The 24,533-nt window shown below is 39.2% G+C and overlaps 1 long non-coding RNA gene across 1 annotated transcript in view; it reads left to right on the forward strand.

The window, feature by feature from the left end:
* Window positions 1-380: 380 nt before the first annotated feature.
* The window catches only part of LOC132326418 (uncharacterized), a 70,615-nt gene continuing 46,462 nt past the window's right edge, over window positions 381-24,533 (forward strand). The window contains exons 1-2 of the long non-coding RNA XR_009486229.1: window positions 381-1,368; window positions 11,027-11,147. This is a non-coding gene — a long non-coding RNA (uncharacterized LOC132326418). The remainder of the gene's footprint in view (window positions 1,369-11,026; window positions 11,148-24,533) is intronic.

Genomic DNA, 24,533 nt, shown 5'->3' on the forward strand with positions numbered 1-24,533 from the left:
TTATGCAACATCCGCTCACACTGCTCAAGTGCTTTGCATAGGAGAGAGCCTGGAAAACCAGCGGCACAGGAGGCGGCAGTGGGAAGCTGGTTATTTATAAACCTTCACTTTTTTTTGTTTCAGTAAGCGAGATCGCAATAGGTTTATTTAAAGAAACAGTATGTAGTTAAGCTACAGGAATTGGTGAACTCACAGTGCCTACCAGAAAGAAAGATGCGTGTATGGCATAAATAAATACCATGAGATTTTTATCCTGCAGTCTGTTAAGGCTGTAAATATTTGCTGCGGTATAGATTGTTGGCTTAGGTCTAGGAATAAGCTGCAGTGCATTTCAGCCACCTGACATCTGTATGACTCACACAAAAGCCCGATGATGTTAAGTCGGGTTGCAGCGCTCACTTTTAAGAGTTACACACAAGTCACAGGAAACTTGATCCTGACTGATGGATGGTACTGCCTGTACATATACCAGCGAGGTTTGCTATGATGTAGATGCAGAACAAAGCCTGCATCAAAGTCACCTTTCTCAGATGGAAAAATTATTGTTTAAATCAGCATACCTGTTGTTTGCTTAGCAAAATCCTGCATACACAAGGAAGGAATATTAAATTTCACATCCAAACCTTGTTTAACGATTTACATTTCATTGCCTGAGGTTAAGCAGAAACGAGGCACAAAAGCTTACTGAGAAACCACAAACCTAATTTACTTTCTCAAAAGTGTCAAGAGTACTAGCCTGAGGTTTCTTTGGGAAATGCTTTCTAGAATTAAATTATGAGTCTCACTCAATTTCTGCTATGCAAAACCTTAGCCATAGTGGAGGCTAGGGGAAATGTCAGCCAAAGGAAAAACAGGTAAATAAGGTCAGCATGAAAGCATTTACCTTTACTTTGAGTCAAGAAGAGGACAGCAGCTTTTCAAAGTTTTCTACCTTTAAAAAGGTTGACTTTTGCCTCTTACAATATTTTGCATTACAGCATTGAAACAGAAGTAAAGTAAGCATCAAATAAATTTGTAGTGGCCCCCATTTTAGATATGCCAGTACCTCACAAGGCACACTTATACTGGAAAGAATGCAAACCGACTAGAAAAATACTCCTACACTGAATTAGTGCTAGTGCTGGGTGTCTAAAGCCTAACTTGGAGTGATTTTACCACTGAAGATACAGCTCATGAGCTTTATTGATCAATCAATTTTTCTGTATTCTTTTCTCCATACAAGCTATTAAAGAGTCCAAGAGCACCTGTCTTCTAGAACAGCCCACAGTTTGGAAATAACCCAGGAAAGAAAAAAAGTGCATAATCCAGGGAGGAGGATACAAAATGCTCTCCATCTGAGAATCCTGGTCTCTTACACTTTCCAGACAGGTACCCCAGCCACTAGATTTTTGGTTAAGAGTACCAGTGTTTAGCCATACTTAAGATAAAATGTGATTTTTAAAATACTTTTATGTGTGTATGTATATAGTGCAACTCAATCTTTTTATACGTACCTTCCAGGCAATTTTGGAATGAGTACCTCAAAAGAAATAGGTAATGAAATGCCCAGTTACCTCATCCAGTCTTTTCAGGCTTGGAATATGAGGCAGGTAGCTCAGTTCCATTAAGATTGTGATGGAGGTTGTGTTCAGAAAAGTAACTTTGCATGGCTGAATAGATAAACAGAGTATTTTTTTAATCTAGATGTATCTAGTCCCAGGTGGCAGCTGATGAGATCTTTCCCAAACAGCAGTTTGGAGCCTAAGTACGTGATTTAGATTCAGTAAACCCTTTCAGTTTCTCTTCAGTTAAGTCTACCCTCAGCAGTTCTTCTCTGAAACGTGGAAATAGATTGCGGGGTGCACTGTAGAGGCCCTTAAACAAGAAATGCTAAGATACGGAATGATCCTTCTGTCCACCATAGTAATTTTTTCCTCTCCATGAATGAGTGGTAACTCCTTCTGTATGAGAAGTAAGGACAAATTGTCTTACTCCTCTTATAGGAGGATACAAAGTCCTAGATTTGAAAAGAATATATAATTTGATATTGGTAGTCATATTTTCATTCATTCTGATAACACCTGTAAGGCTGTAACAAGGAGGACTTTTTACAATGGATAAATAGCTACAGCAGAATTTATAATATGGTATTTTAAAGCCTCCCTTTCAAGCTAGAAAATGTAGCCTCCTGTGCATGTGCCACCAGACTTCTGAATCAGGATAAATGGAGATTATCTCAAGATAATTATCTACAAAGTAGCTTTATCAAGCTCTCCAGTCATCAGTATGATTAATCCCACTCTGAAGTGGGCCTAATTTATTTATATTTAGATTGTTTTTGTTTTGTTAATTTATAAGTACAGGAAGAGATTTTGTGAGAAACTACAGAACTGAAGCATGCTTCCTTGAAACAAAGCTTTTCAGACCTGCTGCTTTCTCAAAAGCTATTGTAGATACTTCCTGTGTATACACACACATATTTCCTGATACATTTTATTTGCCCCTTGAGGTTAGCAAGACTTTAGTGTCCTATAAGGGTTTTTCCTCTTCTGTGTTCATTTCCAAGATTATTGCTTAATATCCAAAGTTACCAAAGTGTGCTCCATGCTATGCAAAAAAAAACCCCCGCCCCAAAAAAAAACCAAAAAAAACCCCACAAAAACAACAACAACAAAAAAACAACCCAAAAATCAACCCTCTCAGTTTTCAGGTTCAGAGTTTTATGGGTATTAATTATAGTGGAAAAAGCTTTCATTATTCAAAAGCCAGAACAATAAACTTTATCAGCTAGCAGGTACTAAAAAGAAGGAAAGAAGATTTGCAGGGTTGTTGAAATCAGGTTTTTCCTTCCTCACTGCTATTCACTGACTCTTTCATGCTCAGAGTTTTCTGTCAGAGTTCATTGCTTTCCTCCCATCCCTTACAAGGTGAAGATTTGCCCACCTGTGAAAAACACAAGTAAACTAAGCTACACTGATCCAGATATTCTATGCTGAGATGTTAAAGATCTTGAAGGACAGGGATCTCCAAGACAAGATACCTATCTAGTCTAGACTGCAATAGCAAATTAGAAGGGATGCAATACATATGGTTCACAAGTTATTTTTCCCTACCCTTCATCGTGTGCAGCTGACGGGTAACTGTTCGTGGTACTTATTTTAGGTAGTTTCAAAGAGTACCTAAGCAGAAAGGGATACAGGTGTTCAGTCTCCTCAGTCACCACAACATACTGATAACTAGACTCTGCAGTATAAATATGGATAAAAATCTCATTTCTGCTCAAGGACTAGATTTTTGCCAAAATGATACTGCCTTTCTCTTGACACAAGAGGGAGCCATTTAAATTCTTTTTATTAAAAAGCAGTATAAAGAATGAAGATAAAAATACCTGAATACACGAGTGGCCACATTGATGTCCTTTTAATGTGGACATCTTATTCCTGAACCCTAGGTAATTTTGTCTTATTCTATGTGCAATCACAGTGTATGTAGCAGGTGCTGGATTTTTCTGTGTACAGCTATCACATTTGGGATGTGCTGAATGCAGTGTGGAGCAAATGCAGTGAAATTGATCTATTTTAAAATAGTTTTAGCACTGCAGTTTATGTGATGGTTCTTACTGAATTGCTTTACAAAACACCAGCCTTGTTCTCAGGTTAAGCCTCACATAATCCTCAGATTACACAGAGCCTCTTGTTCCTTGGGTTATTAGCTTCTGTAGGGCAGCTCCACATTTTCAGGTTCACTGAAGGACACATCCTCCCTTTCATCAAAATAAGGATGAGCAGGAGCTGTGGACACTTTTCAAGGTCAAAGCCAAGACTTGTCTCCAGGAGGGTTGGAGCGAGCGGTGCTGCGGCAGAGCGCAAAGACACACAGTGCCTCTGCTGACTCATCACCTCTCTGCTGCTTGTGCTGACAGGTTGTCCTGGATCCCTGCCAGCTCCCCTTGCAGTTCTGCAAGGAAGGCTACATACACCAGGGTAAATGAAAGAACACAGTGCAGAGAGGAAGTCATAACTGGGAGAGAATTGATCAGGATACTGCAGGACATGTATTTCCTGAGACAGCCTAAAGGTTTCAGGATATTTTGTGTTGTGAATGTTTAAAAAGGACTGTAGGTGTAGATAACACAGTAGTCTTTCTGTGAAGGACTTGAAGTTAGATAAATATTTTAGAATATAAATTAATATTATTTAAGCATCAAGTTTGTGAGCCTTGAAATAACTGCTCTTGACAAGAGTGTAAACTGACAGCTTGATACTGCTATAGTCCAGCATTTGAACCATTATTATTTAGATCTGGCAGCTACCAGTAGACTATGATTTTATGGTGGCAGTAGTATTTTACTGCAAGCTAAACCGTTTCTTTCTGCTCAAATTTGAATACAGGGGAACCGTTCTGATTGCATAAATTATGAGTGCTTGGAACACAGAAAATCTATGCTATTCTGCATTGAAATTACTTGTTAGTCCTGTGGTTATACAGGACTGCAGTTTATGTAGGACCATTTGCCATAAGCACCAGTTAAATTTTACAGATGGCCATAGATGTACTAAGTTGCCTGGTTTACTTGGAAGTACAGCCATGTATGTTTGAAGCACAGTGAGGCACAGTTCGTCGGAATGAATTATCCCAGGAAATTAGGAGTTTTCCTGTGGGAATCTACTCCTGTAAAAGGGCTGCTAATGTGAATTCCTATCAAAAGCAATGTTTTCACTTGTGAAAGTAAACCATAGAATTAGTAAATCTAATTCAATTTTATTTCTGGTCAACTATTGGGGCTGGGATAGATTGAACCAGGCAATTTAGGTACTATATTTTTGGGGGGTTATGGTTTTTTCTCACATATAGGTATTCTGGTTCTCTTAATTTATAATTCTCACTTTAAATTCCTGCCTGCATATGTACAAAATATTGCATACAGGTAAGGAGGAAAAAAAAAGTATCAAGTCAAGATGGTGCCCCTGGAGGTAATAAATGAAAAAGGAAAGTTTTTGGTCTCATACATAAAAATGAAAGTAATCTAATAGCAAGTAATTCAAAATCAATGACTACTTTGTAGATACCCTTTGTGAGGTTTCGTATTTCTGATATACAAGAAGAAACACTTGATAAACATGTTTACCAGTGAGACAAACCCTTTATACATTGTTTTATCATTAGTAACTCCTAAGACCGTCATGTGTTTCATATTGATTAGTACTCAGCACCTCCCAGTCTTCAGTGTCAGAACCTCAGGACCCTGTTTTCATGGGACAGTTTCCTTACATCAAGAGCAGTCACATTCTTCTGTAACTGGATATTAGGGTGGAAGTCAATAGGAATAATGAAATAAAATGCATCCCCTAAGTTCTGGCTGATGGTATTAACATTTTATCTAGTACATATGCTTTGGCTTCCTCCCCTGACAAATAATGTGGTGAGGAGGTAGAAAATTGTGTCTCTGAGTCACTTTGGCTTAGGATAGAGTGAGTCAGGAACTCAGCTCAGTTGGGAGAATTGATCATTTTCTTATTATCTGAGAGACACAGAATTGCTGTCTTTAACAGGCAATGTTCTTCAGGGGCAGGGTAAATCCAGTTTTGTGTTTTAACATCCTGAGGGAGAGTAGTCTAGATTTTTCAATAAACCATTTGCAAATCATAGCTTTTGTAGCTGTTATTGCTGTGAGAGTCACTGAACTTGAGGATTGAGTATATAGTTTAGGGTGAACAATCTAATTATATTTAGCAACTTCTGTAAGAAACCTTTCTGCTTGCATTTTTCTGGGCACCCCGGCAACCACAAAACATCAAAAGCAACAAAAACTGGGTTTTATGTAAGTCTTTAAGGCAGTGCTAAAGTATGACATCAACTTTAGACTTGTGTTCATATTTAAAATTCTTCCCTCAGACCTGCTCAGATGTTTCCACTCCATATGGCTTGAAGTGTAGCAATACAGTAAACTTCTGCCAGCTAGTAACACAAAACACCACATATTCTCACCGTGCCATTCCCAGCTAACAGCTTCAATGCCTAGGGCTGTGTAGCATTAGCACAGTCTGTTCCCAAATAAGTTACCCTTTCCGTCTATAAGCATAACTAATTAATTCAGGTGCAGCACTGAAGCTGCCACAGCTCTACTCTTTCCAGTCTGGAACCAGTCAGCTGTGATGCTCCCCTGGAATTGCTATGCCTTGGCATTGCACAACATAGGGAGCACTGAGAAAACATTCTACTCGGTTTTCTGTGATCCCATTCACCTTTCATCTGCCTTGTTACTATAAGCTGCCATAAACAAGCGGCACAGCAGGAAAACCTGTCTAAAGCCCTCACCCATGGTTACAGCATATGCAAAGACGATGATTCGGGCTAAGGCAGGCTTATACCCAGTATTGGGAAACAACCGTTCTCTCACTGGGATGGTGCTGGGAGACAGCAGAGCCTGGCATTTCCCCTCAATGCTGTAGCCCTGGGCTTTGTGCTCCTTCCACAGAGCTGAATCTGCTCTTAGTGCAGTAACCCAACTAGGATAGATCCCACTGGGAAGCTGCAGATACGGTATGTCTAAAAGACATTTCACACCATAGAATGGTCCTGACATGCTTCCTCAACTTCAAGGAGCCTGCTTAATCGCCCCAGAAGGTAACGAGTACTTCTTTCACAGTAGGATTTTGTCTTTAGCATCATCACTGTTCCTTGTTGAGATTTTGTAAGTTTAAGCTTTGTCTCTATTGAGATATGCTACTTTTCACAAGCCACAAATGACCACAGCTCTTTGGGATATTCTTGAATATAATGAAACTGCATTTGATCACCTACTTGTAGTAGTCTGACAACTTTGTATGTCACTAACGTAGTTACCAGCACAATCCAAGCTTTAAGCACTCTTTTTTTCATAGTATACTGACAAAACTACACAAGCATTGCCTCTGTCTTGTGAGCTCATGTGGCACCCCTCCTAGGGACTCCTCAGGTAACCTTCAGTAGTACTGGCTAGCCAAGATGGCTTTTAAAAAAGCATCACATACCTCCCTCAAAGAAAAATCCTTAACACTCCAAAACAAGAAAAAGCCTTATAAAACAGCCCCAGCTAAGAAAAACAAGCAAAAAAACAACCCAAAAACAACAACAAACCCCCCCACCCCCCCAACCCAAAAAAACCCACAAAAGAAACCCCACCACACAAAAAGCCAAAGTTATCAAGTCTCATGCAGGACTACCCAAATGCAAATCTCCACATCCAGAGAGATGTTTCCCATTTTCGAGACCACCAACTGTCTTCAGTTTATCAATGCCACTTTTTTCAACAAACACGAGAAGAACTTCATGTTGCATTGGTGAAAAATTATAGAACAGTGTGTCTCTTCATCCCCGTTGCATGTTATTCTGTATTTACACAAGAAAACAATTTGATAATTACCTGTTCTATTTAAAAATATGTTTTAGACTTAGGAACACCACATACAGGATGCCTCAGGGCACAAACAATTTTGTTTTTTGTTCAGAGCCAAATTGTTTTGGTTCTACCAAGTAACCCAAATCTTGCCAGTCAGCTCCCTTATATTTGACTTTTTTTTTTTAACATACTTTGTTGTACTCGATCTCAAGACAACTTAGCTAGCACCTTTGCTAATCAGCAGTTGTTTTTGCTTTCTCAGCAAAAAGATAAATACAGCAGCTAATGTAAGACAAGCTCATTATTCTACTTTTCTCAGAGCAAAACGGAATAAAACCCTCTTATTAAATTACACGTGCCAACAGATTAAGTAAACAAACAACTTCCAATGAAAACTCTTACCATTGCAGGTCACAACAACAAAGCTGAAGTAGGCCAGAAGGCTGTTAATCTATGAAACAAGCTGTATGGTTTCTTATTAGCAGCCTTGTTCTCTTTTATAGTGTGCTCATTCCAAGGTATCAGCACTGGCTGTTGGGTTGCAGGGTCTCAGCTGTACCTGCTTCCTGGCCATTTAACCCCTGTCTTTCTGGTCCCAGTTTTCAACAGATCTAAATGCAAAAAAAAAAAAAAAAAAAAAAAAGCTTAAGGTTTTGGATTATTCAGCAGGACATAGCTTAAAGCATTTTTAGTACCCCACAAAACACAGCATAACATAACTGCTTTTCTCCTGCATTATTTCTTATTTTTTCCCTTAATTGTTCAATTTTCTTTTTTACTTATCTGCTTTCCCATTTGTTGCCTGTCAGAAGAGATAAGAGGTGTAAAAGTTCATATGAAGAAGAAAAGGAGGAAGCTAGGCAGGGACCTCATCACAGAAAATGCATTTATTTATATGGGAGTTACAACTCTGGTTTTGTTTTGTTACAGTGGCAAAGCTGGTTTAAAAGAATAGCAAAACTTCTTACATTGATTCTATCAGTCAAATCATTCTGTGTAACTAGAGGGAACTAATTAAGGAAAAGGGGAGGAATGAAGACCAGCAAATGAGATAGATGTTGCAAGAAGGATTTTTGGAAACTCTTGTTGAATTACTGCTAATTGTGTTTTCACTGTAATTGGACCATAGTGCATTAATAGTAAAGAAAAAAATCTTGGATGTTACTAAAATGTTCTAAACCCCACTCCTTTTTAATGGAAACTTTTTAAAGTCTCAGTGTCTTCAGAGTGCCATCTACCCACTTAAACACCTGAATATACTTAAGCACTACTGATTTTTTTCAAATTGCTATCTATTAGGTACCCAGTTTCTGTTGTCAGTTGTGTATGTTCAAGTTTACAAAATGTCGTAAGACTTCTCAGAAAAATGCATTGAGTTAAACTAGTGAATTCTAACATATTTTAAGTCTTTGTATATATGTTACTGTATGTGAGCATTGTGATCAGTAATTACTTTAATTGTCTAAGAAAGAATGTGGGCGCCTGTACTTCTGGAAGGTTCTAGCAAGACCCTTTGTTCATTTGTGCAAAGTGCTGTGGCTTTCAGCCAACCACCTGGCATTAAGCCATTGAACGAAATAGGCTCCAATCATTGTCAAACACCTTGGTTATATAGAATTGTGGAATAACATCTCAGAAACCCTGTAGAAAAGCATTTGCTGTCTAAGTGTTCTTAAAGAAAAGGTCAACAGTATTTTTTTTATATAATCACAGAATGGTTTGCATTGGAAGGACCTTCAAAATCACCTAGTTCTAGTCCCCCTGCCATGGGCAGGGATGCCTTCCACAAGGCCAGGTGACTCAAAACCCATCCAGCCTGGCCTTGAAGACTTCCAGGCATGAGGCATCCGCAGCATTTCTAGGCAGCCTGTGCCAGCGATCATCACCCTCACAGTTAACAATTTCTTCCTAATACCAAATGTAAACCTGCTTTCTGTCTGTTTGACGCCATTCCCCCTTGTCCTTGTCACAACATTCCCGTGCAAAAGGTCCCTCTCTGTCTCTCTTCTAGGCCCCATTTATGTACTTCGAGGCTGTTCTAAGTCCTCCCTGGAACTTTCTGTTTTCTAACCTGAACAACCTCAACTCTCTCAGCCTGTCTTCATTGGAAAGCCCTCTTATCATCTTCATAGACTTCCTCTGGACTTGCTCCAACAGGTCTATGTCCTTCTTGTGTTGAGGACCCCCAAGCTGGATGCAGCACTCCACATGGCATTTCAGAAGAACAAAATGGGCAGAATTAACTCCCTTGACCTGCTGGCCACTCTGCTTTTGATGAAGCCCATGATGTGACTGGATTTCTGGGCTGCTAGCACACGTTACAAGGTCATGTCAAGCTCCTCATTCACAAACACTCCCAAGTCATTTTCCTCAGGGCTGCTCTCAATCCATTCTTGCCCAGCCTGTACTTGTGCTTTGAATCGCCCCAACCCAAGGTTGGGACCTTGCAGCTGGCCCATTTGAACTTTGTGGGGCTTTCACAGGCCCACCTTTCAATCCTGTTCAAGGTCCCTCTAGACACCATCCCTTCCCTCCAGCCTGTTAACTGCAGCACACAGCTTGGTGTCACAAGCAGATTTGCTGAGAGTGTGCTCAGTGGAGCATCCCATAGAGCAGGCAGGGACGCCAGTGCAAATCAGGCTCTATGCTGGTAAAAGGTGACTATCTGCTAGAGTTTAAGAAAATTATAGAAAATTTGATTTATACTTTGAAACAAGCTATCATTTAATTTTGCCATTGTCTTCTCTCATATTCTCACCATTAATATATAAGCTTTGCTTTGTGATATGACTAATGTTTTTCCTCCTTTTCAGCTCATCGCCGAAAGTGTATCTTTGCAACATTTAACATTCTATGTCAAATCATTTTTGATTTTGCTTCATTTTTGGGGGAAAAATATGTAAAAATCTAGAATTAATCAAGTGAGCCAGCAGAAATATAATTTGAAGAAGGCACCTATTATGGTGTGTACATACACCTGGAAACAGATATAAAGCACAAAGGACCATTGTCATCATCCTACAGCTGATGGCACTTTAATCATCTTAGTATAACCTGATATTGGTAACCAAGTGGTTTTTGTAGTATGACACAAAACCCAAGATGTCAACAAAATGGAGAGTTTTGTTGTGAGAGATATTAGGAATTGAAATAATTTTTTAAAAAATCTCTGGTTTTGTTTCTTTAAAATAAGGAAAGGTGATTTAACCACATGGGTACTTACAGTAACAGGAGGCAAGCAGTTAAATTTCCATAAATCAGAAAAAGCATTAACCTCATACAATTTCATCTTTTCTAAGGCAAATGAAATACTGTATGATATGGCTGCATTGCTGACTAATAATAATAGTACTTATCAGCAATGCTTAAATCAGTCTATAATCACAAGATTAGTTAGTGTAATAATTTAGTTCTTTATTAATTAAGCAATTTGTAGCTAATTGCTAACACCTTGCATTTCTCAGAAATCCTTCTCCAGGATGGTGTTTTCTTTCTGCCTGTATGATATTGCCTCAAGAGGGATGCAGCACAGCTGGTGAATGTGTCCATGTGCTTTTTCAAAAAAGGATGTATCTTTTTTTTTACCTCGTATCTGGCACTTTTTATGTCGTTGATGCATGTGATCATATTCCTGTGCAATTCATTTATTTCCTCTCTCCCATTCAGTCCTGACAACATCTTTGGATTTTACTGAACTGTTCCACAAGTGAAAAGGGGATTTCACTTTTTGGGAGCCTTAATCCAGTGGAGAATACAAACATGTGGCCAAAGATGTTTGGATTCCCTTGTGAGTATCCTTAGAATACATAGAATAAGATGGAAAGTGATAGTTCATTACATCTTGCTTTGAGCCAAAATGTGTTCACTTAAATGAATGGCTTTACTTAGTGGCCATTGTGACCAAAGAAAGTTGTCATGGAAACCTTGACAGGATAATAACTACCTGGACAGAGCTATAAGGCCATAGAGACTGTATAATCAGGTGGCCATTTATTCTGGAAGATGTGCGTTTCTGTCTAGGAAAGGAGACTGGAATCAGTTGATTAAAATGGATCTGCTGTAGTAGGACCCGGTAATGAGATGCAGATATCTTTTTCTTGTCTATCAAAGACAATTACTGCATGGCACTTTCATTTATCCACTGGTAAAAATATCCTAAAGCTGTTTAGAGGAACCCAAGTGTGGATGCTAAAGAAGCTTTTGTTCCGGAAGTTAATTTTCCTTTTTCCAAAGTTCTCCTCCCTTCCACATTGTTGCACTCTTTTTGTAATTACCATGATTGTGTTCTTTCCTGTTAGGCTGGCCATCTCTGTATTGCACTGCATTACATAGTGTACACATAACCAAAGTGCCAATTACACCACTTGAGATAAGTGTTATCCTGTACAAAAAGAATGTGCTTAATTGGTCTTGTTTAATTTGAGCATTTCACAGTGCAAGTGCAAAGGGCTAAAATAATCACACAATTGTAGTTGACAATGTTTAAAAAGTACTTGAAGTACTTTTGTGAAACAGATGATTGGGAAGTTTATCCAGTCCTCTGAGTCATACTACTCTGGTTATCCAGGAATACAGAATTCAAGCTGAATGTGGATACTTCCATATAGTTTTTGAAACAGTTTCCCAAATTAACCACGTTTTTATGTAGTTACTACAAGAAAAAGAAGATGGGAACTAAAAAAAAAGGCTTTTTTTTTCAAACTGGGTACTAGGACTCTGAATCTCTCCAGGATCATGGCTTGCCTTTTAAAGCTATGTAAGGTAACCATTCAGAAGCATCCACTTATTTTACACTGGCATCATGTTGGAGACAGTTGTGTCTTAGATTGTAGACATCCCTTGTAGGATGATTAAAAATAAAATTGCAATTGAAACCGGCTCCCTCTGAGTCTCAAAACTGTCATGAAAGCAATCTGTTCATACAGTACTGCTATACAGCAGGACTGGATACAGTCAGGATGTGAATAAGGGTGCTGTTGAACAGCATAACACATCCTCTGTAATATGACATGGAGAGCACATCGATCTGTGCAGAGCAAATGGGGTCGAGCAGGAACTGTAGCTCCTTTATGTGCCCTCTGGTAAATATGTCCTTCCTCTGGAAGCAAAAATGCTAAAAAGATATAGGGGAGGGACTTTGCTATTTAGTTTTCAAAGCTAATACTTACACAATTTTGATCAAATATCTGCATGCATGAGACAAATCAGTGGATCCAGTCAAGTGGTTGGTACTCTGTAAGACTCCCTAAATAATATTCCTTTAAACAGATATTTACTAAATAGAAAAAAATTAATGTATGAACAGAAAATAATGGAGGGGAGGATCGTTTTTGCACAGGTGCTGAAGCAGAGTGAGAAGAGAGTCTGCATATGCTTCTCTCAGTAATTTTTCTGCAGTGAGTAAAAGATTCATGAAACAATGTCTGTGATGGTTGAGTGTAAGGTAACTCTGCCACAACAAATGTAGCCAAATTGTTCCTCTTTTGAGAACATTGGTCTGCATACACAAGTGTTGTATCTCTGAAGAGAGCAAGTAGTCTAACAGGGTGTCTATAGCATCTGTAAGACCCCTAGATACTTACATAATAAGTGAAAACCAAAGTCTTGACTTCACCTACAAATTGATTGGATTCCTGCTGTTTAGCCTTAACTCAGGATCAATGTAGAGTCTGGTTTTTGCTATCCTTACTCAAATACATGCCCCTTAGAGGACAAACCAGTTAGAGTTTGTGAGGTGGTATCTTATTACTCTCATCAGAGCACTAAAAATAGCAGTTCAATCCCGTATTTAGTCCTGCACATGAAAGGTTTAGGTGTTAGAATGGATGATTGTTTCAGGTTACAAACCTGTTTAAAGACTGCTTTGTTATCTGAATGAGCTAAAAGCAGGTATGTCTTCTATATAAATTTTGGTAATAGCCCAGCCATGAAATAAATGTCCCCCAAGATAGATCCAGCCACTGAATGATTCTAACTGCAGCATAATTCACTAATGTGAACGGAGTAGCAGTTCACTGTCATATAATGTCTGAATCATTACTGTGGAAACCTATACTGCTATTTCTACCACAAATCCTGCACTGGTTTGCATGTCTTAAGGAGACTCTGTCCTTTTGGAATGCTGTTCTATCTGTATTCACTATTGTACTTTTAACCTTCAACAATTAAAAAAAAAAATATAAGGGATATCCTTATGATTTGTTTTCCAAAAAAGTACCATGTACAATGCTGGCCTGAGACAATTTCATATTTATTTACAAACTGGGAAAGAATTATCATTTTTCTGAGTATTGGGAGAGAATGAAGAAAACATGTAGTTTGAGTTTACATTTTAAGCATTGCAGTTGTGAACCTTCTGCATAAAATGGGTCAAAATTATTTGCGTGATAAGAAAGAACTGCTTAAATGTTTTTCACAATGATAAGTCCTAGACTGTAGCCTGTCAGTTTATTGCAGGAAATCAGTGACTGTCTTATAGACATCAGGATTTTATATTACCTATGTTATCTTTACCATGTGTTCAAGAAAAACTTATGATGGGCTGGGAATGTAAAAAAATGCTCATAATTGATTGTCTGTTTGTCCAAAAGATTTATATATTTGTGTCTCCCATCAGTATTTGTGTAGAGGAGATCTCTTTCGTTTACTTGTGTCTTGCAAAACTAGATTGTGTTTGTAAAAATCCACACGGCCCTCTTCTGGCATATGGTAACTGAATAGAATTTGCATAAATTCAAATTTTACTCAGGCTCTCCAATGCTTTCTAGTTCCTGTCTTAGTTTCTGGTGCCCACTATTCTAGGAAGAGATGTCCTTTTGGCTTATGGAGTTAGATACAGGAATGAGGAAGCACTGCAGGAGTATTCTGTGGGAGTTGATGCTAAAGAAACATGTCTCAGGGAGTGATTCAGATGACTTCTTATATGTTGAGCTCCCTATCGGTAGGAAAGCTGTGACTTTGTTCAGTTTTAAAATATGATATGTTGTCATATTTGAAATATGATATTCATCTCACAGAGGCTAGCTTTTGCTAAATTAAATTCATACTACTAGAGCAGCTCTGAATTATGATGTACAGTTGAAAGATTCTGTCACTGTCAATATCCAAAAAAAGCTGTGCTAAAATTTTATTCTTTCTGCAGCAGTAACTTTATGGTGGTCCGTGAATTCAATATTGGCAATGGAAATTGCTAGCAATGTAGCCTTAGACTTTGACATTTTGGTTATCTGAGACATGGATATTCTAAGCTTTAGTCAATATCTAAGGAATTAATGAATATTCATAAATTATTAAGCTAAATACTTCCCCAAAAGTAGAGTAGTGGGGAGGAAATAGATACTTCTATTGCTGCTTATCTATTTTGTGCTAGTCCTTACCTCTTCTGAATTGTAGAAATGTTGACTCCAGTCATAGTAAAAATCATCTTGCTTGCTTGTCTTGTATGCCAGCAGTCAGATCTTCTTCCCATGGACTGTGCTGTTGCAACACACCTGGTGCATACCAGCTGGGAAATAAATCTTATGCAAGGTTAAAAGTCTGATGAAAATATGTGTTGTTACAATACCAGTAGGTAAAATTGCACTTTTTCTTTTTACTTCGTTTGTTCTAGAACTTATCTTCCCATTTTCCTTTCTATCCTTGATTACCTTTACAGTGTCAAGATCCATATGATAATGTTGCTTTCTGTCTGCAAACCAGATTCTGTAGCTACCAGCATATGAAATAAATTATTTGATCAGTCCAAGTGCCTTTGGATCTCTGATACGAATAACCTTTTCCCATTTATATTTGGTCATCTGAAAGCTGCCTATGAAATTGTGTCTTTCAGAATCTGTTGGTAACATACTGTTGTCGCTCTCATCATTCATTTCTGCTATATAATGGCTCACAGTGTAATTGGCATTTCATAGGTACTTGATTTCTCACCTTGAATCCTATAGGTGTCAGCAACTCTGTCTATATTGATGAACTGCATTTTTTGGACTCTCATAGTGTTAGTAGCTCTTAGAACCCACTAGTTCTAGATATTTAATTTATTGGTATGTCTTGGGGAGTGATCCTTTTCAGTCTTATGTGCTTATCATCTTTTTACTGTGACAAAAAAATACTTGTGTTCCTTTTATCCTTTTATATAGCAATACTAAGGCAGTCATGAAGAAGTTGTCAGAATTCCCTTCCCCAATACAGCAATGAAATTATTTTAGCATACCTTGTATTATATATACATATGCATATGTATGTTTATATATATATATGCAATAATGCATATGACAGACATTTTACATTTCTGAGTTAGAAATGGCAGAATAGTAATCCACAGTTTGCAAACATTGATTCTACTAAGTTTCCCATGATTGGGAAATAGTCCCTGAACTGGAAGGCCAGGTTAAGCACATTTAGTTTTCTGGTGCCGAGAGAGCATATTCTGTGATTGTCCTCCAGACCATTCCTTTAAATATCTTCCTCCTTGGAAACAGTACACTCAAAATGAGTAATGCTTATGCTGGTGTGGACCCAGGCACATGCACTTGTACCCGGGGGACAACAGATGCTCTCAGATCCCATGATAGAGGCAGAACCACAAAGGCCAGAACAGATTTAGATTAATAAAAATGTATTCTGGATCTCTAACAGATTATCTGTAAGAAAGCATGTTCCTCAAGTAGCTGATTTTTTTTTCATAAAAAATGTTAAACTGAAATAATTTTATTTGTAAAGAATACTCTGGCAATACATGGAAATTAGACTAATTTCATTTGCCTTTTCATTCCCTCTTTCCTGATGTTGAAAAGGCTGGATTATTTTCATCAATAAAGGTCATAAAAGATGCTAGTGAAACCTTGCAAATGACCTCTGAATTTACAAAGACCGTCATTTAATTTTGTTGTCATTATGAATTGTTACTGTTGGGATAGCATTTTTTATGTCATCTAGCTTTCTGTGCAGTGAGCTAAGTGCAGGGCTAGAAAGAGTTTGCCTTCACACAAAACTTACCTATTTATTTCAAAGTGTTCCTGTAATTTTGTCTTTTGTCACCAAGCTGTAGATAATGGTAATTGATGGAATGTATATGTGTTTTTTCAATAAGGTGATTTGAAATAGGCTGAGACATCTGGGTGAGGGAAGAAATAAATGTTAAATGTCATCTGGTGAGAAGTACCCCTTTAGCTCACTTAGCTGACCAGTCAAGTGAAGTTGTAAGAACAACACAGGTATTTCTTTCATGGCTACAACAACAATGATGACAAGCATAGTCCATAATCTCTCCTGTAAGGTGAAGCATGTGCATATGTATGGATTAATTTTGGAATAGACGTAGGAAAATAGGAAGACGAGTGAAATTACCTCTGTGTCACTAGGTTTAGCCTCCAGCTGTATTCAGAAATCATATCATAGAACATATTAGAGTCCCTTTCATGGAGCTTAAGATACATTTTGAGATGATTGATATTTGTAGCGCTCACTACTTTTGTTGGAAGGCTCTTGCAAAAATACATTTTACTGATTAAACGAGGAGCCTCTTCCTAATTCTGGCCTTAGTATTTGTGGCCATTATGAATCCATTTGTCCTTTGGCCAGTATTCTTTAGCCTAGATTAACCTCTCCTTGCTGGTGCTTTCCTATCTGATGTTGTGGTGGATTGATTCTGACTGGATGCCAGATGCCCACCAAAGGGCTCTACCACTCCTCTCATCAGCTGGACAGGGAGAGAAAATGTAATGAAAAGCTCATGGGTCAAGATAAGGGCAGGAAGAGATAAGTCGCCAATTAATGTCAAAGGCAAAACAGACTCCACCTGGGGAAATTAATTTATTGCCAAAAAAATCAGAGTAGAATAATGAGAAATCTTTCTAAATCTTAAAACAGCTCTCCCAGACATCCCTTGTCTTCTGGGCCTCAACTTCGCTCCCCATTTTCTTTACTTCTCTCCCCAAAACAGTGCAGAGGGACAGGGAATGGAGGATGTGGTAATTTCTCACATTCTTTGCCTCTTAGAAAAAGGTCCTCCTTGATCATCTCCAATGCGAGTTCCTCCCATGGACTACAGTTCTTCATGAACTTCTCCAACATTAATCTCTTCCCCAGTGTGCAGTCTTTCAGGAGGAGACTGCTCCGGCACGGGTCCCCCACAGGGTTACAAGTCCTCCAAGCAAAACTGCCTCAGTGTGGCCTCTCTCCATGAGTCCACAGGTCCTGACAGAAGCCTGCTTCCCACGGGACTACAGCCTCCTTTGGGCATACCCTCGTGTCACCCTGATTTTTTAAGATTTTCTAAGCCTTCTGATGTTGACATTCTTGTAGAGAACTTTCTCACACACTTTCTGTAAATAACACATTGTTTTGCATTCTTTTATGGAAGAAGAGAAATTTGATGGACTGTTAGTTTGTCCAGTGTCATTGGAGAGGTGGCACCATCACCCTTCAATCCACTATCACTTTTAGAAAACTATAAATGTTGGAGTCAGAAAATAAACTTCCCTTTTTGCTCTTCATCTTGAGAGCAGCGGTGTGTGCCTGTGTTCTTTTGTGTTCCATAGTGACACCCTTGCTCTGTGTAGAGTTTTGCATGGTCTTGCAAGTGGATCTTTGCTCCAGCATGGACCTCCATGTGTTTTGGGGACCCATGGTGAGCTGCCTCACCATGCTCTTCATTGCTGGTTGCAGAGAAACCTCAGCTCTGGCACCAGCAGCGCCTCCATCCCCTCCTTCTCCACTGACCTTGGTGTCTGCCGAGCTGTTGCTCACTCTGGCTGCTGTTTTTTCTGCAAAATTGTTTTTTTCCTTTCTTAAATCTGTTATCCCATATGTGCTACTGCCATTGCTGACAGGCTCAGCCTTGGCCAGTGGCCTGTCTGTCCTGGAGTTGGCTGGTGTTGGCTCTGTTGGACATGGAGAAAGCTTCTGGCAGACTCTCACAGGAGCCACCCTTGTAGCCCTACCACTATTAAAATCTTGCCCTACAAGCTCAATGCATATGTGGTGTCATAATTGGCTTAATTTTATTTTTCCCAGTGTATGCTAGTGTCTTCCTTCAGTAGACAGAGAAGCTGTCTATTCCTTTGATTATCTTTGAAGAATTCTCTGTACCTGATCCAGTTTGTATTTTTTTAACATAGATGTTCAGAAGTATAGACTGCATTTGTGCTGCAACACTAAAAGTGCTTTATACAATAACATTTATATTTTCTTTTCTTTGCTGGAAATAGGTTTTCTTATGCATCATATTATTTCAGTTGTCTTTTTCAAAGTTGTATCAAATGGGTGTCTTGGGTATCCTATGATGGCCATCCTTTTTCTCTACTGCTTCCAGTTGTCTGTATTTCATAGCAGACCTCAAGAGCATAACACTGTATTTTGTGGTATTAAAATTTAATCCACTTTCTATTACTTCAGTCCTCAGGGTCATAGAGCTCTTTGTGTATGATATTCTGGTCCTCAGCCAAGACTGTTGCTGCTTTACAGTTTTACATCAGCAAAGAATAATTAGTGCATGTAATTTTTTGTGTCCAGGTCATTGGTGAAAATATTAAGAAAAGACTCATCCTCAAATGGATCCTTGAAGATCTTCTTTAAGACTTGCCCCTCAAATGAATAGTTCTACTTTGCATATCACTATGTTCTGTTGAGGCTGTTTCTTACCTACCTTGCATTTCTTGTGCTCATTTCCTTCATCATGTCCAAGTAATATTCTGTGCAGAGCAAGTCAGTGCTGAAAGTAATTGTGTTACTTGGAGGTGTATGCTTATCTTTTCAATACCTTTCTGAAGTACAGATGTAATCTTTTCCAGTTCCATTGGTTTTATTTAAAATACTGAAAGTTATTTAGGGAAAAAAAAACAAGCAAAATGATCTTTCAGTAGAGACCAAGGAGACACCTAATAGATCCTTTTCTCTCTGTGTATATCTATCAGGGTGAATATGTGGGTACAGAGAATGATGGGGGCAGACTTGCACGTTGGAATTGTTGGTGTATTACCCAGAATCTGAACCTTTAGGAGCCCCAGCCATGTGTCTGTGCAGCTGTCTTCATCACAGTCAGATTCACATGACATCTACTCCTTGTTTTCTCAACACTGGCATTTAGGAAAATAATTGTGCTTGCATGGCTTTGTATTTTTTCTCTTGGAATCTTTAATCTTTCCATTTATTTATGTGGGATCACCTAGAGCCTTAAAATATTGTCTTTTAATAGCTTTTAGTGTGAGAAATATTTTAATGGTACTCCATTTCTTGTATCTGTGATATGTTGCTGTAAGTCCATGATGCTCAAGCTCTGTTTGTCCATTCACAAAGGTTTATTATTTTCCCTCCATATAATATGAGATTGACTACAAGCAAAGGTGCCAGCCATGGTTGGCCTGATCTTTGGAGAATGTTCAGAATTAGATAATAACTTTGCTTTGTGGGTTTGTCCTCTTTTGACTGGACATCTCTTCTGGTACAAAGTAGTACCCTGACATCGTGGTAGGCAGTAGTCCAATGGTGTCTTGGTTCTTACCATGTGCATCAGTCTTTCACTGAACTTTCATATACTTAAATTAATTATTATTAATTATTATCTCACTCTGTCAGCCAGTATCATCTTCAGTCAGATGGTGATTCTTAAGTCTGACCACTATGTCTCTCCTTCTGAAGAGAACTGATTTCCATTTAACACAATACTGTACTGAAAAGATATTTTCTGTCTCATCTATATTCAATAGCAAATCTGTGCTTTTCAAATGGAGATGGAGAGAAGATCCTATGAACTAATGCAAATCTGCAAATGCTTCTGGTAGCAGTAGGAGCTGGCATTATGCAGTAACAACCTGAATTCCAAAAGTTAAGATTAATGGGAAGCTTGTGCAAAATTTTATTGACTGGCCCTTGGAGCCAGCTAGACCACCAGCATGGATTCTAGAAAAGCCTTTTCCCCCACAGAAGAAAATTCCCTACCCAAAAATGGAGATGCTCTCATGTCCATTCACTTTTAACATATCTCTGTCTTGTGTAAGCAATCTTATTCAAAAGCTTTCTTTCATATTCTAATTATGAAAGGCCAAAATAACTCTTATCTCAGATGAGGTCTTTAAGGGCTATTGATAATGCATATAACCTTTTCCAGCACCAAGATCTGAACCCAAAGTCAGCGGAAAAAGGCAGGCGCTGAAATTAATGTTTTTACCAGTGAGTGTAATTACCTAATAGAGCAGCTTCTGGTAGGAGTAGCTGATCCACAGTCATTAAAATGTCAAAGACTTACTGTGGTTTTGTTTGTTTCCTTGTATTTAATGTGAGCCACATGGCAATGAACAATACTTCATTTTGAGTATCCAAGAAGGGGAAATCTTATTAACAAAAGCTTTATAGTGGCATGTGTGAAAGAGAGCTTTCATTATACTTGTAGGGTTAATTTTTATGGGGCAATGTTTGGTCTCAGTTAATCCATCTGTCTAACATTTTAACAATATTTTAATGAAACTTTGAGCCAGATGTCAATGTAGAAAAAGTTGCCTATTTTAACCATTGATTTTCAGTAAAGTATTGAGGAATGAAAAATTGAAAACCTAACTCTAAGAAAGAGGAATTATGATGGTCATCATTGATTTTATTAGGGTCAGCATTTTATGGAGCATTTATATTTGAACAACTGAAGTAGCAAAATAAAAATTGATACATATTCAAGATTACCTTTAAGCATGTAAGGGACATTCATTGTAAAACCTGCAATTTTCTCATGTGTAGAAGCTCATAATGTTTTATAGTGTTTCATATTACGTATCCCCCAAAAAAACCACCCAGAAGAAAACAACCTTTGTAAAACATAAATTGTGTCTCAGCTGCCTTCCTAATTCATAATAGTCACAAAGCTGGTCCCACATCTGTCATTGCTAAATGAAGGCTGAAATGATACTTATAATTTTTAGCGCTTTGACCAAAAATTTTACAACAGATATTAATCTATGTTCATTACATACAATTCTTAACAGCATGGTGAATCATTCAACTGATTCCTGATGGTGAAAGATCTGAACAGTACTTGGACTTCAGTGATCTTTACGGGTCCCTTCCAGCTCAGGACATTCTATGATTCTATGATCAGGGCACTACTAGACTTTAATTGTCCTGACCAACCTCCTGTTGGGCCTCTGTCTACACCTCTGTCCATGGGCCAGGGAGCCTGATTTCAGCTTAGCCCACGGCTTCAGTCCCTGTCAGAGCTGTATCAAAGACTGCTGGTTTCTAGCTCAGCCACAGCCCTTCCTAGTCATGGGCTCTGTTATCAAGAACCAAAGGCTGCTTTCATGGCTTGACCTTGGACCTGCCTCATCAACAGGAATTTTCCTGATGATGTGCACACTTGGTTGAGTTTGGCTGCCATCTCTGGGTCTGCCCTGCCCTGTTCACCTTGCCTGGGTACTGTGGAGCTAGGTCTTTGCTGGCAAGACACCTGATCTGCTGGCTGGACATCATGCTTGGCTTCCACCTTCCCATCCCTTAGGGAGCAACCAGACCTTACTGTACACTGCTGTAGCTGACTACAGAAAGATACAGAAAAACTTGGATTCAGCTTCTGTTCCAGTGGACAAAGGTATGTTGCCCGTGGATGTTGAGATCATGGGTTGAATCATCCTCTGAAATATTAAAAAGAAATCTGAGGCAGAGTAGTTTAACTGTGGTAACTGAAAAGATTTTGTTTAGTGTTTGCATTCATGAGTCAGTGGTTAAGGAGTTGTTACAGAGCTGAGCTTGACCATGGGCAGCAGAGAATTGAATCTGTTTGGGACTGTACTTGGCAAACTTACAGATAATACTCAAATCTATTGCAAAGCAAGAATCTTTTAACAGGCTGTCATTTCTTAACTTTAGAATAGTTAGGCATCACAAAACTACCTCATGTGGCTGGGTGGGCAATTCCTGCATTCTTGATTTACTGAGTCTTTAAAATGTTACTTTAAAATGTTTGAGTGCATTTATGGCCAGATAATCTTTTGGGTTTTGTGGCTTTTGGAGGCACATAACTTTTACTTATCCTGAACAGCATTCCTATCCCACCCCCTCTCCTTATTATGTGTGTAGCATTTTTTGTTGTCAGACTGTTACATCTAGCAGTTTGTGACTCATGGCCCATTGCAGCTCAGTCAAATGTCACCGTTATGAATATATTGCAACATGTGCCTGCCTTGCACATCTTTGGTGCAATATTTATTATTCACCTCTTGCTGGAGTGAGTGGAAAGATACCCATGAGCCTGCAAAGACATTTGGAGCAGGTCTGAGTCTGCCTTTAGTGTACCTGACTACTGAGCAAGAACAAAAGATCTATTTTTATACTTGGTAGTCATCACTTTTATAACTTTAATGTAGTAGCTACTGGTGACTCAAATGGAAGTGTCAGTGTACTCTGGTTGCAAGATTTTACACACCCTGGACCTCGGAAGAGCTCATAGAATTTTACACGGGCTAACATCCGGTTACATTAAGAACACCTCATCTACTTCTTGAATAAGAGGGCTGTAGCAGAGGCCCACTGCATTGTCACCCATGATAGTCTGGCCACCAGTCATAATGTGAAAATTGCCTGCTGGCTTATGTCCATCCCTAGAGCCCCGTGCATTCTCACTACTCTCAACATAAAGAGCAAATTTCTGATCTTCCCAGTCTGTCCTTCCTTGCCTTTCTTTCTGAATTTTGTTTTAACCCTCATTAATGGCATTTCATTCCTGTTGTCTTGAGTTCTTTTGCTTGTTTACATACTTCTGCCTAGGCCCACAACTGTCTTTTCCCATATTCCCTTGTTCCCACTCTTTTGTGTCTCTCTGTGTTCCTTTGTCAACACTTTGTATCTTCACATCTGTAGCTATCTGGGAATAGTGGAAAACACCTCAACTGATGCACTTTGATGCCGTTCTCTCAGTTCCTCAGATGTTGTACTTTTTCCTCTATTGTCTTCCATGGCCCTCAAGACTTACCTTTTTCTAAGGTAAGTCTTACCTTTTTCTAAGGTACTTGAAACAAAACCTGTTTTCTTATGGTCTCAAAGCACTGCTATTACCTAATTGTTAAGTAGTAATAATTACTTAATGCCCTGTGGAGGCACCAACGCTTTCTTAAGAAAAATCTGTGTGTATAATATCAGACGGGAAAATCTGTGATGTGCTAGTTTATTGAAGATCTGGATGAAGGGATCGAGTTTACCAGCAGCAAATTTGCAGATGACACCAAGCTGGGAGCAAGTGTTGATCTGTCGGAGGAGGGCTCTGCAGAGGGACCTGGGCAGGCTGGATAGATGAGCCGGATCCAGCACTATGAGGTTTAACAGATCAAGTACTGAGTCCTGTACTTCGGTCACAACAACCCCATGCAGCACTACAGGTTGGGGATAGAGTGGCTGGACAGCGGTCAGGCAGAAAGGGAGCTGTGGGTGCTGGTTGGCAACAACTGAACATGAGCCTGCTGGGTATCCATATGGCCAAGAAGGCCAATGGTATGCTGGCCTCTATCAGTAATAGCGCAGCCAGCAGGACCAGGACAGGGATTCTTCCCCTGTACTCAGCACTGGTACCTTGAGTACTGTGTCCAGTTCTGTGGCCCAGAACTTCGGAAGGACATTGAGTTGCTGGAGTTTGTCCAGAGAAGGGCAGTGGAGCTGGTGGAGGGTCTGGAGCACAAGTCCTGTGAGGAGCAGCTGAGGAAGCTGGGGTTGTTTAACCTGGAGGAAGCTCAGGAGAGATCTTATCACACTCTACAATTACCTAAACGGAAGTTGTAGCTGGAGGGGGAGAGGGGGTCAGCCTCTTCTCCCCGGCACCCAGTGACAGGACAGGAGTAAGCAGTCTTAACCTGCACCAAAGGAGGTTTTGGCTTAGCATTAAGAAGTTCTTCAAGAAAGAGTGATTGGGCATTGGAATAGGCTGCACAGGGAGATGGTGGAGTTATGATCCCTGGAAGTGTTGAAGAAAAGACTGGATGTGGCAGTCACTGCTGTGGTCTAGTTGACAAGGTAGTGTTAGATCATAGGTTGGACTCAATGACCTCAAAGGTCTTTCCCAACCTAGATGATTCTGTGATTCTGTGAGAATTAATAGGATTTGGGCTTGGTTTTCATGGAGTTCTGTTTCTTCTAGACAGGCCCACCCTGATCATGTTTATATACAGTAAAAGAAATTCCATGTGCAATTTTGCGCAAGCAA

This window comes from Haemorhous mexicanus, chromosome 4, assembly GCF_027477595.1.
Source record: "Haemorhous mexicanus isolate bHaeMex1 chromosome 4, bHaeMex1.pri, whole genome shotgun sequence".
Taxonomy (NCBI): domain Eukaryota; kingdom Metazoa; phylum Chordata; class Aves; order Passeriformes; family Fringillidae; genus Haemorhous; species Haemorhous mexicanus.